General features: G+C 40.3%; 1 long non-coding RNA gene across 1 annotated transcript, besides 1 other annotated feature; it reads left to right on the forward strand.

The window, feature by feature from the left end:
* Window positions 1-251: part of a mobile genetic element that runs on past the window's edge.
* A 349-nt stretch (window positions 252-600) lies between these two features.
* lncRNA:CR45336 (long non-coding RNA:CR45336) lies at window positions 601-1,242 on the forward strand. Its single transcript, NR_124039.1, has one exon. It is a non-coding gene; the product is annotated as a long non-coding RNA:CR45336 (long non-coding RNA).
* The last annotated feature ends 18,836 nt before the right edge of the window (window positions 1,243-20,078 follow it).

A 20,078-nucleotide genomic window follows, 5' to 3' on the forward strand; every position in this document is an offset into this window, starting at 1 on the left:
GCAATATGTAAGTATGAAGTTCATACTCGATAACCAATGGGAGTCGAGTGCGACCCCTAAAGGCGTACATGCTGAATTCGCATATTTAGTATTAGGGTGTATCTAAAGATCTACTAGGGTGACCCTAAGGAATTAGGGTGGTCCTAAGTTTACTTATTAGTTGACTTATTATTATGATTCATATTATAATTATTATTAATATTATTATTATTATTGTTATTATTATTGTTATTATGTTCGTATATACTACAATGCATTAGTGTCATTAAACTATCTTATTAATTACTTTCAGCCATGTTTTTAGTCGGCTTGAATTTTAAGGACATTAATAAAACCATTTTCCAAAAGAGCATTTGTCTTGTCATTCTCAATTGATTTCTTGTACATCCACACGGTTTAATTTCTGTCTCCGATGAAGGATTTTTGTAAAGCCTGCGTTGCGGTTTAATTAATGCCATCGACTGGGAAATGCTCTTGGCCAGCGGTCAGCGATGTGACAGCCCAATAAAAAGCGGATGAATTTACGGCTGCAGCGGAATTGGACTTGAAACACGTTTTCAATTAGCAACACTTGCTGCGAAGGCTAATAATGAGTTGACAAATGGCTTGTGTCAAACAAAAGCCGCTCGGAATAAACAAACAAACAAACAAACCAGCCAGCCAACCAGACAGAGGGAACACGTCTTGTTGCTGTTGTGCGTGACATTGTGTGGATGTAGGCAATTGGCCACCCACCAGAAGGCCACCCTAGAACCACCCCAAAGCCACCCAGGAGCCGCTCAGGAACCACCCGCCTAGCTGTCAACTTTGGCGCCACCAGACCACATACTCCAGCCCAAACTGAATTGTCAACTTACAAGGCTTGCTGGCTGAAGTGTCGCGTAATTTATTTTCCACCTCTCGGCGCCGACTGACAAATGAGCTGATAATTTTCCCCGTATCCTGCCATTGTCAAGGACATCCAAGGGGGTGGTCGGAAAATATGGGGGTAGACTGCTAATTCATGGCCTCCACATTGCCTAGTCATCGGCGGAAGGCTTTGTCTAGCCGTTGACAGGAGAAATTAATTTGTGTTTACTTGCCGGTTTGACATTCGTGAGTTATTGACGGCAAATACCAAATATGGAGTATGCAAATGGAAATGGATGTACAATACTTACTGGAATCAGTTCGTGGTTAAATATGGCTTAACTAGTTCAAATATATTGGAGAACACTTGCACAAATCAGAATGGCATTAGTGACAATAATTACACACACAATTTTCTCTTTAAATAAGCCACTAATTTATCCTCATTATGTGCCTTTAAATGAATATTAATGACTTTTATGAAACCCGAATGATGTTTCGGTTAATGGCTGGTACTCCAATCTTAAGATACGCCAAAGAATTGGGCTATGTAACCATTCTGGCAAACATGTATCCTTGAAGTTGTAAAAACTTTTTGGGGCTCGTAACTTAATGACAACTCGTTGGCAGATAAATGCAAGGTTCGTCACAAAATTAAAAGCTTAAAATAATAATAAAAAAAATATTAAATCAAAACAGAATTTAATTATATATTAAATTATATATTTGGCCTACTAGCTTTTTAAAATTCTCCATTCCCCCTGCTTTTCTTAATCTGCCTTACAGCCATTGCACGCACTGTTTGGCTGGCATATGCGAGTTGCAGCGCTGCAATTTGACTTTAATGCATTTTTAATTTGTGCATGCGTTGCTCTGCACCTATGTGCTTGAGTTCCTATATACCATATCGTATATATGCACTGCACGTGTGTCGGTTTGTATGTAAATAGAAAATGAAATTACCGACACGCTACTTTGTAGCCTCCTCCATTTTCCGGCGAGGGGCATTTTCCGAGCAGGCTGAGCGAATTCCGTTTATGACTATTTTATGCGAACTGCAAATTCTTTTGCACTTTATTTTCGGCGCAGCTTAACATGCAAATTATTATTTGCCCAGTGTGTGCCGTTCAGTTCTGTTGGTGCAACATTGTGAGGGAATTTTATATGTGCCGGCGCCCTACAAAATACGAGGAAAGCACAAGGATCGGGGCGCCTCCTTTTAGGGTCCTTCTTCGTTTTCTGGGTCCCTTAGCTGCACACTTCAATTTTTAATTTGCCACAGCTTTTTGTTGTGTCCCTTCGTTTCCGGTGTTAATTATGTTACTCATTTGCCGGCAGTTGGCATTTTTTTTGTTGCCAGTGTGGCTAATGAAAAGCGGAAAATAGTTGGGGAAAAAGCTATTTGCCGACGTCAAAAGAATTTCAAATGTCTGCCTTGTCTGCAGGTGGTTTAAATTTCGGAAACTTTAAACGGGCGAACTATTCTGCTAGAGTTAAATTTTTGCATTTGTGTGTGTTAAATAAATTGGCATATTGTTTCCCTTCATTCAGTCGGAATATATCTTTGCTTATTGGACTTTTAATTTCCTGTTTCTATCGTCGAAATCGATTAAGCAAACTGCACTTGATTTATTCCAAGAAAGAGCCAGGAAATTGATAGAAAACGATGAGCATAATTTTTCTATTAAAATTCATTTTTTCAAAATTCTGTCATTCTGTAATCGAAACATGTCTTTTCTTCTTTGTGCCTGGCGATGTAAAAGGATTAAGTCTTCTAGCGGAAATGAGAAAATCTCTCGTTTTGCGGTGGCCTGTAGCAAAGTAATTAATTTTTAATTGATTGGTGGTGCCTGGAACCAGCCACGATGCACTCCAATTTCTCTTAGCCAGGATTATTATGCAAACTCGAGAATAGGAGGTGGTTCCACCCATTTCTGGGCAAAGTTAATGTCACGCACTGCAGCCGGCTTGTTGCCATGACACTTTTAATGTCCTCATCGCTTTTACAAGTCAGCTGGCTGCGTTTTACATGCGCTTACTGCAGTCAAGTGTAAAATGGAAAATGAGTTCGCACTTTAGATTAAAATCTGTAAACATGAGAGGAGCCCGAATGCAACTGCACTTAGCCAAGATTGTTGGCGAAGGCAACTCGCCTCGGGCTTATCGCCAGGCATTCAGTTAATCCGTCAGGAAAAGTTCTTAAGGTGGGCGCCACATCTTGATCGTTGCGCATACTTAATTGAATACTCGCATTAAGTACACGCCATGTTTGACCTGGGCATATTATCGAGTTAAGTTGCTGGTTGTTATTTCAAATAGGATCTTAATAAGGTTATAAGACCAACATTACTGCCTAGAAACTCTTAAATACATCTTCATTTGAGCACTTTTTCACTAATAGAGCAATCGCAACATGGGTTTCTACTGGCTAAACAAAACAAAGCTAGATCAGCGTGACGAAGTGAGTCCTGCAGCTTAATGGAGATAGAATGTCAATTAAGTGACGCAGCACGAAGCGGAAGCGGAAATGAACCCAACGGAACTTTTTCCGCTGACCGAAATGACAAATGCTTGTCATAAAGCGCCTTGGCCTAGCTTTAAGCTAAATAATGTGCATTAAGGAAGTGGGGCCAAATGCGGAATGGAAAGTTGTGGAAAGTGCGAACATATTTCAATTGTACTGAGGGCTGGCAACAGTTTTATAAATTAATAACAATAATTTATGCAGCAGCAACTACAGCACTCATAATAAATTCAGTGAAACTTTTGTACGTACTCAGAGTACGAACAGGGAAAACAACAACGGCCCACATCTATGTGCCAGTATATGCGAGTAAGTTGCATTTGAAGCCTTACAGGCAGCTCGGCAATTCTCATCAGCTGTGCCACTGCCATTCGCCTTGGGGCCGGGGAAAGAACTATAACTATGCATGTAAATTTATAACCCGACCCCGGCATTCCCCTAAAATCCAACCCCCCCCCCCTCCACCATTCTCTTCATTGGGGGATATTGCAAAGGGCGGCACGGCAAAAAAAAAAAGAAAAATCTCAACCAAACCGAACAGAACTTGTTTATGAAACAAGTCCAGGCGAGAAGTTGGGAGTGTGTGTGCGGCCGGGAAGGGCGGTGACACTTGAACACTCAGAAAAATTATATAAAAAATCACCTTCATTGGAAAACAATATTTGCAATGCACCTGCATTTTCAAACTTTCAGCTAGCATATTATACGCATTAAAAAAAAAACATATACAACCTAAAGCCTAGAAGGTATTTAATTTTTTGTCCATTTTCCTATGCAAACCAAATGTATCCTATCCGATTTTCCTCTTTTCTCGGGTTTTCCTTAACATAATCTGATATTTTCTCACTAGACTTGGAGCCAAATTTTTTTCCCTCTAGCTGCTGCTGGCACAATAACAACACGTAAATCTGGCAGCAGCTGACAAGTACAGAATTTTAGCTTGTTACGCTGCCCGAAAACGCCATCGCATAGCTCAAAAATGGTTGTGCACAGCTCTGGTTGGGTAGGGAGGGGGCGTCCGAGGGGGTTCTGGGTGCCGGGACTTTCCCGAAGGCATTGAAATATTAATGCTAATGGCTAGAAGGAAACACATTTCCTTGGCGTCGGGCAATCGCCTGATTGTATTGCTGCCGAACTTTGGGTGTTGGACGAAAACTCAGAAGGACGAAAAGGCGGCAGGCGATGAGTTTTTCCCAATAAATTAATGAAAATGCAAAAAGCTCTTGCAACAAGCAATTTTCCTCGGCAACAGGAAGAGGCGGAAGAAAAATCCGGAAAAAAGTGCCATGGCCCCCAAGCAGCTGTGTTGCTTTGCAATTTTCTACTTATGCAGTGGAAATTACAAGGAAATGCCAAAGTATGAAAAGCTATTGAGATGTTGGGGGATAAGTTGAGAAATGCAGCAATACGCCCTTCCCCGCTGGCCATGGTAAACAAAAGTTTTAAGCCACAAAGTCCCGCACAATATTGACAGCTCAAAGAGGGCTTAAATGCACTCCACTCGCTTGGCCTTACACTGACCATCCGCACTGTCACGTGCCTGCAACACGTTCCGCATCTTATACGGTAAAAGCAAAAGACATTTGAAGGAAATGTCACACGTAAGAGGACTTACTCGCCAAAAATAAAAATAAAATTCCTTTCACTGGCACAACAAAATGTTGCATAAGTTGGATTTTTTTTTTTTTGCGAACTGCCGCACGAAGGTAATTGAATCGTAATGCAGCCATGAAATTTTTATTATTCGGTTGTTATAAAATTCAAACTGTTCTTGCAGTTGCTACTGCTATGGAAATTAGCATAACTTTACAACTGCCTTGGGAATTTGTCAGCCCAAAGAAGTGTCACAAAAATGCAAGCCAGCATCTGGAATGGAACTACCACATAGTGTTGTCCTATCAAGAAGTCACTTTAGGAAGCTAGAAATAATTTAAGAATTTCAATATAGAATAAAGATTTATAGGTGTTATGTAAATTCTAACAAACGTCCACTGAAATTACCTTTCGAAACCGTCCACTGAATTCAAAGTGCACTTGGAAAATGGCGTTCCTCTGTTTTCGAAGTTTTTAGGCCAGATTTGGCCAGAAGATATCGAAGTTGGCATCGCAGCTGGCGAAGACATCAAACTGCGTTCGAAACTTTTTGCCCCTCGCAACTGAAACTTGCACAGCTGCTGCCTGCATCCAGTTTCCTTAGTCATGTGAAAATGTCCCTTTTTCCGCTGTTCGCCAGCTTTTTTGTGCCCTTATCCTTGAGCTGTCCTGTCGCAGCATCCTTGCCACGTCACAAGGTGTGTGAAAGTTTGGCAGGCAAACTTTGCCGGATGGGTTGCAGGGGGGCTGCGGGGGCAAAGACAAAAAAGTTAATGCAGGTCCGCTTAATGCAAGACCTGGATGATTTTAATGAGCTTTTCCTCAAAGTTTTCGGCAATAATTAGTGCGGAGGGGCGCAATACAAATTGCACGTTTCGAATGGCAAGCCAGGAAGTTTAGGCTAAATATTAGTACCTTCAAATATTTTAGCGCCATCAATGTCGCTTTTGGCCCCCCTCCCACCAGTTTGCAGTCATGCGTGGGTGGGTCATGAACTGAGAGCTTTATTAAACATTTTATTAACATCATTTAGATAATCTTGGCCGTGGAGCGTGGAAAAAGTTAGTCCAACTTGCCAGCAAAAATTAACAAGTGGCGTCGCGACGTCGACGGTGATTATGATTATGAATGGAGCCTTTTCCGTTTCCGGCGGAGCCAATCTTTGTCTAAAAAGCCGAGAATCCCTGCCCAAGTTTAAACTGAAACGCGGCTCCAAGTTTGCATTTTGCTGGCGAAAAGTTCAACTTTTTTGCTAATTAGCTTCGTTTATCTGCACTGCACTTGCAGCATTTGACAGGAGCCTCCCAAAACTGTGGAAAATGAAGCTCCGACAATATATTTAATTAATTCCAGTTCGGCCAGCTTATTGTGCAATTTGATTGGCAAACCAAGTTTAAGTTCAGCTCCATTTGCAAATGCAATTTATTTGCCATTTATGGACGTTTGTATATCGGACACGTGATACCGAATATTATATACATTCATTTTCCAGCGAACCGAAGTCATCTTAAATTTCATTAAAGAATATCCATACAACTTTTATTCGCATCCACATTTCACTCTCTCTCTCTCTCTCTCTCTCTCTCTTTCGATCTTTTAGTGCTTTGTATGAATATTAAAGTCCTTATTGACACGTTTTCCATTTGCAATGCAAGCAATCAACATCACGAGCAACTTTTGATTGAATTCCCCCGGCACGAGTCCTTGCAGATACTCTGATTTAAGCTGTCTTTCTGCATCATAAATAAGTCAAAGGCCATGAGATTGATGGGTTTGTGGAGGAAAGACGGGAATGGACCACATAATTTCCGTCTTGAATGGAATTTGCATCTGGAGTACAGGATTTCGCAAATTTACCTGGGCTTGATATTCAGTTATTTTCAGCTTAATTGCTATGGCCTTCGGCAAATGGCACAATTTTACAGCCAACAAAACAATACATAATATGATTAAAATCGGCTTTAAATTCTTGCGGGTCTGTGAGTTCAACTCAAGACCAATTCGTTAGTGCATCTGGGCCAAATGCTGAATAAAATGGCCACTTCTTTTCCTTATCCTTAACCGTTACCATTGCCATTGCCGTTTTCATTTTATTTTGTATTTTTATTCAATTTGTGCGGCACATCCAGTGGGGCAAAAAACCAATAAATTTGCATGTAAGAGACAGGCAAAAGTGTGCAAACCGAGGGAAGCATTTAAAAATTAATTAATTCAATTGCAATGCGACTCTCGTTGCAATGTTCACCGGCTACCCAGCATCCAGGTTTCCAGCTTCCCAGTTTTCAGTTTTCCACCTCGGACCTGGACTGCCGTATAATTTGGTCCTGTTCCTGGAGTCCTTTTTGCGCCACCTTTGTGTTAAAAATGCGCAAGTGCGTGTGCGGGCCCTGTCATTGTCCTTGCGAGGAATTAAATTGCATTTTAAATAGGCGGCGTTAATTTTATAAATAATTTATACGAACTGGCAATTTGCAATTGCAAACTCGCATCGGAGACCAGGTGAGAAAAGTGTCCAGGATCATTGATTGTAATTTCATTGCATTTCATTGCTTTTCATTTATTATTCACGAGGCCAAACCGTGCTGACTTAGACATTAATGCAATGCAATCGCATTAGGTTATTTAAATATATTGCCCGGGTTTTACAAGTATTTATGCGAATACCTTGTACTTAACAGGTATTTATTTTCTTAGTTAATAACCCGTCAGATATTCAATGCAGTGTTGTTTATGCTCTTTCATTAATGACATTATTTATGCAGCAGTAAATTATATTGACACTATTGAATGGATTTATAATTGAGTGTCTGCCACGTAATTGCAGTCATTATTCCAAAGTGAAAGTTGAGCATTCAGAGCTTTAGCTACCACATTAAATTTCAGTTTCATTCTCGTGCCTGTAGGCGGGGATTGCCAAAAAGGTCAACCAATCAAGCGTTGATAATTTGCAGTCAGAAGACATCATCACATCAATCATAATGGAGTGACAAATTTTTACGAAACATTTGAGACGTTAAATGGAGCAGTAAAAGTCACTTTAGTGGCAATCGAGGCGGGGGGCCATATTGATTTAGAGACTCGTCCTGTGGCGAATCAAGTGCGTTTGACTGGCTTAATTAGATGGCTAATTAGTGCGGCCCAAAGCGTTGGCCAGCTGTCATAAGGTATCAAAGCGGTTTCCTCCAGCTCAACTTGTTTGCGCATTATGGCATTACAATGGCGCGGATGCAAGATGCAAGTGGGCAATTTGCATAATGCATGCGATAAGCTGACTTACCCATTGACAGGCGAATAATGTGCATGCCGCGGAATGCAAACAGGTAAGCAGCAGGTAAATCTTGCACGGATATATTTACGCGCGTCAACGCCAAGTTAATTAACAAATTCATCCATTTACACAGCCAATATTGACTTAAAGTTCGCCCCACGGGCGAAACACATCAGCGGGACTTATCATCTTATCATCTGGGGAAAAGTTTTAAATTAAACTTCAAATGCATGCCGGGGAAAAGCCAGAGACTCGGTCGAAAAACTGCACGAAACGGCATTTTGTTCGTGTTTATTTTCCGTGCCACATAGTATGTATGCATATGCATATGCATATATGTTGATATTCATGTGTGTGTAGTACTATATGTGCATATATGTCTGGACAGGGAAGATCGCTGGATGACATTCATAAACCGCACATGTCGCTGGCGTCTGGCAATCATAAAGAGGCGCGGATGAAACTGCATTGCTGGCCATTTTAAAATTTGTGAAAAATGCACGGATGCCGGAAAGTAAATAAATTACACATGTTTTCTGTCGCTGTTTGATATTTACAGCAATTTATTTCCATTTTTTTGCCAGCCGTCTCTGGGCCCCATAATTTCATGTCGATAAAGGGTTAAACCCTCGTCATCGTTGCCATTGACAGGAATCGAGATCGAGGGACTTGGCCAGAAGCCCACTTGGCTAGCCTTTGGGCTATTTAAATGCACTTTAATTTGACAGATGCTCCTTCGGGAGGAAAATCAAAGTGGCCGGGGGCAAAGGTCACCGGTGGCAACCTTTTGTGGGTCGCCCTCTGTTTGCCAGTCAAGTCGAGCGTTAAAAGTGCTTCCAATTAAGCACTGATTCGGGGGCCCAAACAAAGTTTTCATTTCTAATTAAAATCGTATTAAAGCCAAAACGATAAGAAAGTGAAACGAAGAAACAAACGTTGCTAAGCCGCAAAGTTTAGCTTTCAATGGTTTCTGTTTAGTCCGCAGTGGGCAATACAATTGATTTTGATTATATTTCCACTTAATTTTTTCTAGGCCCACACAAGTAAATTGGTTTTCTAATGCCCTCGGGCTGCTAACCATTCCTTTCCTTTCTTTTCATTTCTTTTCTTTTTTTCCGGCCATTTCTACTCAATAATGTTATTAGTCAGGCCAATTTCGATGAGAGCCCTTGGTCTTATTGTTGCGAAATTTTCTTTTCTTTTTGGGGGCGGGGAAAAACACTTTCCTTTACTTAGACTGATTTCATTGTGATGGATTCCGTGAGCTGATGGCTTACCCTCGGACTAAAAGGATTTTCTGTGGTGGCAAGCGTTTTCGAACCTCAATTATCTGGTCATGAATGTTGATAGTAGTGCATATGAAAATTATATATTTATTTTAGATCTGCACTGCAGTCTCTTATAGCCGCAATTATGCAACCATAAATACAAGAACAGGCTACCCATACCGCCATTAATTGCATGACAAAAAAGTGGGAGAAAAACTATTATTTCACGCTAAATTGCATTCAGCAGCAAAACAGTTTCATTCAACGACTTCACACAGACTGATAAATGGGCTCGCCCACAAAAACGGAAAATAGACACCAGCAGAGGGAAAAGTTTTTTCCTTTTTCCGCTTCTTTTTTTTTCAATTTTTCTTTTTTTTTTTTGTTTGGTCCACGTTGCCTTTTCACGGGATATATTTGTGTGGACTTCATCAGGCGGGACGATGCCTACGCCTCATTTGATCCAAAGTATTGGCACACAATGCGACCTCGTCGAAGCAATAACAATGACAGTTATGAGTTTTTGTCCGCTGGACGCTGGAAATCGGAAAAACTGCAGGTTGCAGGGAAATGAGAGTTTACGATGCGATCCACGGAAAGGCAACAATCAAAATCAATTAAACTGCAAGCTGAATGACTGGAGGGAAAAGCGCCTAGAACCACTTTTATTATTGTGGGAAAACCACTGATGCCCTCACTTTGGAAGGTAAGTTTTAACATATATTATGTTAGTTTATTCAAATATTATAAAATATATATCAATATATTACATCTCTTTCTAATATCATTGCTCCGTTTTAATGAGATATCGTATTAATTTTGCTATAATGAAGGCACAACACAAAACCTATTCGTCTATCCATGTGGGTCATTTGTACCGAAAAATTCAGAGATAGATAAATGATTGTGCGAGTTGGGCGAATAGAATGCGGATAGTGGGACAGTTTGTCAAGGTTTTTATGTGGAAGTGAAAAACCGAAACGGCGACGGATATTTGTGTCCAGTTCAGCCGACGAGAAAGCCCATGGCTCATTGAAGCCAAAACAATACGATGACAGTTATGGGATTCTTTTTTCAGAATGCGGCGGACACGAAACCATTGATATCTCTTAAATTGCGTTGATGCGAAGGTTCGTGTCATGCCAGTAATGCGAAAAACGAAAAACCTAGCAGGTCGTATCAGTTTGTTTAATCACAATGTCACTACAATCAATATTATATTCAATTAGTGAGATTTGGGTTGGATCTGAGAAGTAAATGAAAACTAAGAAGGTCATTTTGCATGTATTACTTAGAAGGATGTGTAGATAAGTAACCATTTTTGATTTATCAATATTAAAGCTTAAATTCTTTTTATGTTTATTAGCTTATGTATTACATCAAACTGACTGCAAACTCTAGTGGGTCCGGCCAGTGATGATTCGAGCTCTTTGAGCCCTTAGAGGGCCTTCATTGAATTACTATACAATTCGGCGCAGTCATGCCGTGGGCTACAAATGACATAATACTGGCACACTGACAGGATATTCGCCCAATACCGTCAGGCTGCCAACAAGTTGGCCACTAATGAAAGGCGTTGGCCATAAACAAACATCAAGAGCAGTGGTATCGCAGTGGGAATGGCAATGGGCCCGTACACGTTATGTTGGCCACAAAATTGCATTTGCGTTTTGCTCGAAAACATATACGTTTGCAGACTAACGGCCTGTTTTGCAGGAGGCGAATGTACGGCCAAAATGTACGAATTCCAGGCCCAAAGGATGACTGGCATTTCGAGTCCATGAGCAGCTCCACTTTCATCCTGTTTTAATTAAAACAGTGTCGAATTATTGTCGCTACCCTCGTCATCGAAGGGGATTTGATATGTGGTTTAGATTTCACTTGCGAGTAAATCAATGTGGGTAAGTGCGGAAATTGTGGTCTCTGTTTGGCTGTTTAATTAAGAAACGTAGCTGGCACAAAAATATATTCGCAGCACTTTCCTTTGATATTAATGTGCAATTAGGTCTGAAGTTTATGCCATTTGCAAAAGTCGAAAGTTTCCGCTGCGAAATTGTCTTGTAAATTACTTTTGCATACATTTGCGATGCGGTTTGCAAAAAGTATGTACATGGACAATTTGCACAATCGTGGATAAAGTTTTAAAGTCTTCTAGTCCTGGAAATTTGCTTAGCTATGGTAATATTTATTTGGTAGTTTCGGTCAGCAACTTGGTGGCATTGCCATGCAAATTGAAGAGGGTAATTATTTATTTTTCCCCCCTATTATTTATTTTTTTTTTTGCTTTTTCCTGCAATCAAGCTATAAGTTTAAGGCGAGCCTGAGGGCTGATAAAAATATGATTGGATAAAGCAAAATGAAACGCCATCAACTAAAGCCGAAAGTTGAGAGCCAAGCAAAGGCAGCAAGAATGAAATTTCAAAACAATTGCAGATCCCGAACTCAGCTAAAATAAAAAATATTTTGATAAAATATCTCCCTTTTCTCTGTGAGACCCTTGTGAATTGTTCTTGAGCAGCTTATTTCGTTGTCGGAAAATTGTCAAACAAGTGACTACAATATCTGTGAAGTTTTTCGGACGAAAACAACTGTTCCAACTTTCTATTTGGAACTCTTTAAAAAGCTTAAGAAACTCTAGATACATATTGCTTTATACATCAAATGCTTAAACAAAGAAGTGCGCACATAATAAAATTCGAATATTTTATAAATGTCTCGTTTGCTACATTTGTGTGCTTGAAAGCATTGGTTATTCGATAAATAATTATTATTGAGCCGTACAAATTTAATACACATTTAAATACCCATAAATAATAACATATTTATGAAAATAATTTTGGGTTTTTGTTATTCTTGCTTCGAAATTAACCAAAAATTTTACTGCTGTTGCTTTGTATTTATTTTTGGCAAGCCAAAACATACTGCCTAAAAAGCAATAAGGCTTATGAAATGGTTATGTGGTTATTGTACTCAACATAAAAGTACTAAACTGGCAATTCAATCGGGCTAATTTTTGTGCTAATAAACATTGCTATAGTTGTACAAAAAATAGAATGCAGAGCGTGGAAATTATTATTTTAAAAGAGCTTAGAGAAAACTTTAAAGTTTAATAAAATTGTTTGGCGTTTTTTCGCAAATTTTTTTTGTTCGCGCCTTGGGCCGAAAGTACAAACTTCTTGCCCGAAAACAATTAAAGCAAATGAAAATTTAATTTCAGCCAGACCTGGCCGTATTTTACTCAACGCTGAAAACTTAAATTTGCACTTTGGCCCCGAGAAAACACTCGAGTCTCAATTCCTACAGTTTTCCCCGGACTTTTCCGCTGACAGCTCTGACATGCATTTCGCGCCCGTAGAATAAAGCAGACAGACAGTAGCGCTGGCCTTTGTACATTCTTAAAAAGTGTACATGAATAAGTGAGTGGCGGAGGGGGGCTGGAAAAGTTTTCTTGCAATTTCCCGGCGGCTCTGGTGGCTGTCAGCCGAGTGCCGAAGGACCACGGAGGACCATGGAGCGCCACAAAATGGCGCCAATGATGAGCTGCTCGAGAAGTTGTGAATTATTTGGTGTGAGCAATTCGGTGGCTAAACTGATTTTAGCCATTTGGCGTGCTCTGGGCCAAAATAGATGTAGACGAAGGAGATGCCGGAGTTCAGTGCACTCGACGGATTATGGGGGTGCCTAGGTCCAATTTCATAATTACCATTATTCATGACGAGTTCAAGTCAAACTGGCGACTTCCTTTCGCCGGCCCCGCCACCGGAAAAACAATGGAACACAATGAGCGAAAACTTTTGCACCAACTTTGAAGACTTTTTAATGTCTTCGAGCGAAGCATTTAAAAGAGCCATAAAAAAGCGTTTTATTGTCTCGACTTCCCCGCTGAATTTCCCACAGCCATTTTTCCCCCATGAGTGTTCGGGTTTCCTTTGCAGCTTTTGTTTGGTTTGCCTTTGTGTTTTTGGCTGTTCACTTCTTTCTGCGGAATCGAGTCAAAGGGAAAAACAAAGGGCGTGTTAAATTAAGGCGAATTCACCTTGGGGCAAGCAACCACGGTATCGGGAAAATCTAATCAATGAAAAGGAAGCTGCTGGACTGGGCAGCTTGGCGCCAAACTTATGGGCAATAAATAAATATTTCGCACACGCAAGAAAAAATCATATCGATTAAAAAACCAGTTTCATATAGAATGTTTATTCTCTCCTGTAATCAAAATTATAATGTTTATGTCTCAAGGCTACTGCCTTAGTTACTGCAGATGAGTTTTCACTTCCTATGAGAGCGTACATAAGTGTAGAAAATAATTTCCCACATTTGCACGCCTTTCCGGTGCTTTTCGGTCCTTTGGCAAGATTAAGATTTAAATAATTTATTTGAAGTACATTTAATTTGCTGGCAACACACAAAGATATCCCAGGCCATTTCCCTGGCCCTCATTTATGGGCACAATAAGTCGGGCCAAAAGGTTGACCCATTCGGGCCGAAATGTGCACTTAAACCTGGTAACCCGAGATTGCTAGCATGTCATTTGTCCTGCCTAATTCGGCATGTGACCAAAGTCATTAGGCATTGACTTGGCCAATGCCAATGGCATTGGCATTAGGATCAGGATCAATCCGTCTAAGGGTCTGCGGGAGGGTTCTCAGGGACTCAAGGAAATGCCGCTGCGGAGGCAATCTCACACATGTTTACATTTAATCCACTTTTATTGCAGCCCCTGGGTGGCTGGGTGTTGGACCCTCGGTTATTATGCTGATTGTGTTGACACACTCGCCATCCCAAGTATGTCCACATATACCGATATAGTATGGCTGTTTGGGGGCCCATGGCAACTTTTGTGTTTGTGCTGAGCTTGTCACTAAATATTTTATAAGCGCTTACCTTCCAAATCCGGTTGCAAAATAAATAAAAATTTAATTTTATTTTTACGCCCAGCCATTGAGGCCATTCCAAATGGAGTTTGACTAGTGCACGTGCCCAAAGTCCAGTCTTGACATCTTATGACAAATTGATTGCCGCCTTGTGGCAAAGTTGGCCAAAAAGTTGAGCCCACTCCTGGCCAAGTCGAAATTATCCTACAAGCCGTTTATAGTCACTCTGACCTTTTTGTTCCCTTAATTTAATCGATGGCGATCGCTTCGTCACACTCGAAATCTTTCGGAACTGTGACGAGGCTGGAAAAAGTTTTCCAGTGCGAAATGAACCCTTTGACAGCATTGTGTTTACATTTTTGTCGTTTTTGAGTGCGAAAGTGAAAGCCAAGCACTTTGTACTTCGGGTTCTTGGGTTATCCTGCCAGATTAATGCCACGGCAACGGGTTGCGATAACTTTTGAACTTTACTGCAGCAATTTAGCTCGGGAGGGAGCCTGAAAAAAACCAGTCACTAAATGAGGGATTTGCTTTCACTGGGTTTTCAAAAAATCATATCTCATTAGGCGAGCTACATATATAATGCTCAATTGGGGCAACACTGTTTCGTGGAAAACAAAGAAAAGTATTTTCCTGCTTATGCTCGATAATAATCTGCATTTCCGCTGCCTTTAGTTGAGTGGATGCAGAATTGTCTGTTGTCTGGCAACAAATATGAACAATCAATCTGTCTGTGGATCTGCTATATGTTTTACGAAGGAGCAACAATTTTCTCAGCATTCTCAGCATTCTTTTTACTTTGCTTTTCCACTTGTTAACTTCCGCTTCTATTGCATATTTTTCGGGTGCGGAAAATGTTGGTGCACGTTGCACAGTTGCTGCAACAACAGTTGGCAGTGGCAAGTGGCATATGAAAATGTGTGTTCTCGTGTATGTAAATGTTTATTTGACAAGCTGTTAAAGTTCCATTGTCTTCGTTGAGTTAACAAGTCACGGAAATGACTAAGAAATAATAGTCCGAGTTTGGGTACCGAATCTTTTTGTTTACCTACATTACACATTTACTTACGAGCATGTCAATCGCTTCTCTCGATTACCAGTATAATTATGTTGAATAGCATTTTATTGCAACATTCAGATAGTATTTCTACATACTTTGTTCATGCACTAAGAGTATTTAAGTGTCATTACAAGGAAAACAGCTAAAGGTAAACATTTTTAACATTTAATTTGTATTCCACACAGACTGCCAGCTGGTTCAATAAGCATTAATTGCTGGCATTGATTCAATCAAATAATCAAATGCATCGCATCCTGGCTATTCATATTTTATAATATTAATCACGTAGATTGAGTGAACTGAGAGCATCCTGGCTGAACAGCATGTGGACAATACTAATTAATATTTTAGTGTGCGGATGCAGCTTCAGATTTATTTTCAAAGATGTGAGCTGGATGTTAATTAAAATCACAAGATCTAATGTATTGAAAGTTGGAGCAAATTTCGTTTTGAATGTGCACCAATTTACAAAACTTTAAAGTTTAGTTTTGACTATCGATTTTTTAATTCCCAACCGCAATACTGAATTTTTTTTATCAAACAATAGCGGAAATATTTCATTTATTAAAAACAGCAATTATTTAGTTGCGACGTCGCGTGCGGAAGTGACGTGTGTATTTTGTGGTTAGTGTTAGAAATTGGAGCAACCTATTTTGGAATTAAAAAAGTGACTGCCAGCTGTTACATCTTTTATGATACGAATATGCAGGCGGCTGGCGGTGAAGTAGAGTGATTTTAATCAGAACATCTCCAGGGAGTGTGTAATTAAAATTCAATTTTTCCTAGCATAATTTACTCCTGCGGTTTTTTAACAAATGAAATCATTAAAAATCACAACTATTTATGTAGTCAAGGCACATAATTGCTTGTTTGACCAAAAATGGCGCCTGAATAATGCTTTAATGGCTTTCGCCTGATTTACAAGCCACCGACCATAAAAAACAATATATCAAAAGTTTTTGTCAGCTGAGAGAGGAGCGAAAAAAGTAAAAAACTCCATTTACTAATTGCAGCTTTTAATTAAATATCGACCTTTAATGCGCACAGGACGCAAAAACGGCGGCAAGGACAACGCAGAGATGAAGGCGAGTTACCGCATTTCGGGGAAAACCACATTGAGTTTTGGCATTGGCATCGCAGCAGATACATTTGCGGATTCGTATTCGGTTTCAGATACAGTCTGGGCAGATCCGGTACCATAGCTATAGATGTAGATAGATACATATATAGATATAGATGGGTTGGCGTTGGCGTTGGCGCTGGCTCTTCCGGTTCGTTTCTGGTCGAGGCAAGTAAACAAACGTTTCCGCTTTTGAAAAATTGCTACCATTTTTTGGCCGAATGACCCAATGGAAGTCGACGACATCACTGAAAAAAAGCGCTTCCTGCTCTTGTTGTTTGTTATTACACCCACAACGCCGGACTGCAGATAAGCAAAATGGCCAAAAAAGGCAGGCACTCCCTCAGACATTCTGCTGAACTATAAATAATAGTTACACATTTTTTTGGGCCTTTTTCCGCATGTTTCACCACAAGATCAACACAGTTAAAGTGCAAATGTTTCCATATGCGAGCGCCAACAACGACAAAATTTTCCAAAAAAAGAAAAACTAAAAAAGTGCTGTATTTGAACTGTGGCAAGAAAGCGGGACGAGCAAAAAATATATAATAATAGTTTTTAACTAGATAATATTGCAAAAAATAATACTGTGCCCTTCCAAGCTTATTCTTTCAGCTTGAAAAATCAGTTTAAATTGAATCTCATTATCTGGCTGTTCAAATTTATATTGAATGTAATGCAATAAAGTGTCTCACCCTGACATTGATGTAATTAAAAAACATTTGCGGCCATTAAAATGCCATTTAGTGCGCTTCATATCATTACGCCGCAGGGCCATTAAACTCATTAAAATTGTGACTTTGGTCAGCACGGGGGCGTGCGATGTCGTAAGTGAACGTAAGTGAAATTTCCGGCACACCGAAGGACCTGCTATTCCGTTCCGTTTGCCTTTCAATTTATCTGAGTCGGTTTCGGGTTGCCGATGTGATTAACGTTGCTCTTTGCGCTTTTGTCTCTATCTGGGCATATATGGGTGGAGCTGGGAATGCTGGGAGTACTGCAAGCTGGGGGTTGGAAACTCGGGGCTGAGCTATGCGTTAATCAAACGTCAATTACGCTGCGGATTTCGCAATGGATGTCTGAAACAGCAGGAATAGTGCTGCAAATTTTGGACGCTTTTAAAACCAATTTATAAATTACCATATGAAATACTATTCTGTAATAGAAATAATACCCCAACCACTAGGTGAGTTTATGGTTTAATCATTGGTAAAAGGAAAACATTTGAAGCAAAATTCCCCTACTTCCTATTTTCTTTTAATTTTCCCTACCTATTCTACATTATTTTTGATCCATCATTCAGCAGTTTCTCAGTCGGTTTTTAGCTGGCTGCACTGGAAAGTGGCAGTTCGAGCCTGGCTTACGGGCGACATCCCAATTGTACAATGGGTGGCCGCTAAATCTTGGCGCTCGTTGGTTTTACGTTTTCAGCGATTTTCCCTCTCGGGCCGCCATTCACACAGATACTCCTTTCCGCGCACCCATACACGGACACACTCACTCTCACACACGCACACAGTGCCAATCATGTTGGCATAGAGAGACAGGCGTCCTTTACTGCAGTTTTGCTCCTTGGGCCCATCACATCCCATTCCGTTGCAGCCCTTCCATACCCTGTATCCGTTATCCTTTATGCAATTTGTCTTTATGCCCCACCCATTTGGCCCTTTTGCCCCCTTCGCTCACTTTGCTCACTTGGCTCCGTGCTCGTGCAACTTTGAGTGGTTGGCGGTCATGAGATATGCCCGACTTTACTTACGTTGCCGGCATTTTAAGTTGCCACGTCCCGCGATTCGGCGCCGCCACTCTCATCTTCATTTTGATGGTCTTTAAATATCCCCGAAACAGACAGCTTCATGCATATTAAGCATTCGTCGTTGCACTACCAAAAAAAAAAAAAGAGTGCTGAAAGGATCATAACCTATCTAATTAGGCTCACTTATTTTGATAATGCATTTTAGGGCACTCTTTACATATTGGATATTTATTTATTTATTTCGCAATCTACTGACTACCAATTTAGATGTCTTTTTTCGCAGTGTAAGGGAGCTGCTTGTGTGCCTGGCGGTGCTGTTGAATATTGAACAAACAGCAATGGTAATTTGAAGATTATAAATCGCAACATAACACGTCGCTCAAGTGCGCCCGATGATTGCGCCTCGGGGTGCATTTGTGCATATGTGGTCTAATCACCAGCAAAGGATGTTTCCATTTACAAGGACAAGGGCTAGCAGTCCCTATATATCGGTGGCGGCATTCGAAATATCCTCGGGCTGCCTAATCAGCTTTGGGTAGATAAACAATTCATTGCCCACTAAGTAATCGAATGGCTTGTGCTTTAATTTTAGCTTATACCTACCTGTATTGACACACGCCAGTGTAAAGTAATTGCTATTGACAATAAATAATTAGTAACGTAATGCTGTAGGTTGTGTGCCATACAATTTACTCAGTTATGCAAAGCCAAACAAACAGGCCGATAACAAATGTTACATAAGGCTTCGTGTTCATTTGCTATCTAACATTATGCGGCTTAGTTCCGACAATTTTTCCTCAGTCACTCAGTTTGACTTAGTCATTGTTTACCCAGCGGATAAACATTTTTTTTTTTTGGTTAGCTCTATGGTTCTTTTTTTTTGAATGGGAAACTTTTGTTTGCTATTTGTATATGAAGACAAATCGAAAATGGCAAAAAGATGATTTATTATCCACGAAATAAATGGGGAAAAAGCTTAGCATAAGGAAAAAATGTGATTTATACAATGGCACGTACGCATTGAGGAAAAAAGATCTGGTCTTCATTAAATAGCCTTTATAACTATAAAGCTTTAATTTCGAATAGCAGAAAAATAGGCCAAATACTTATTTATAACCCTGCTGAGTTAGGAAGTTCAACAAAAGACCAGCAGTTTAATAGGAAACTTGTTGAACTGCCCCAATGGCACGCCCATTTTTTCAATAAGCAACAGATAAATAATATAAATGTAGAACAAAAAGCGCATTTAATGTATTCCATTAGGCCACTCGCTTTTAAGTACATCTAATTTGCAACAATTTGAGCGCCATCCAATGTAATACATCGGGGAAAAAAGGGGAAAAGCCATAAAAATGTTTATGCTCTTTTTATGAGCACACAAGCTGCGGCATATCACACAGTTAAACAATTGTTCCCGACTAGCCAGGACATTGTTTAGCCATGTTTTGTTTTTGCAGCTCCTTGCTCCTTCGCCGTTGCCCAGGACATTTACTTTTATTGTGCGACTGGTTCAAGGTTCAGGCACTTTGATTATGACGTTAGTTGTACTACCACCACAACTGGCTGCAGGGCAGGACCAAAGTAGTGGCGGCAGGACGAAGTTCCTTGCCGCTGGCACTGACACCAGTGTTGGCCACCAAGGCGTTGCAGAAAAAGTGGCTAAGACCTGGATTACAACTGGCCTATAGGCTGGACTATGCGAGTTTAATATAGGGTTTGAAATCACTTAGAGATAAATGGCTAAGCTATAGTTGAAAAACTGGCGGGCA

This window comes from Drosophila melanogaster, chromosome 2L (genome assembly GCF_000001215.4).
Source record: "Drosophila melanogaster chromosome 2L".
NCBI lineage: Eukaryota > Metazoa > Arthropoda > Insecta > Diptera > Drosophilidae > Drosophila > Drosophila melanogaster.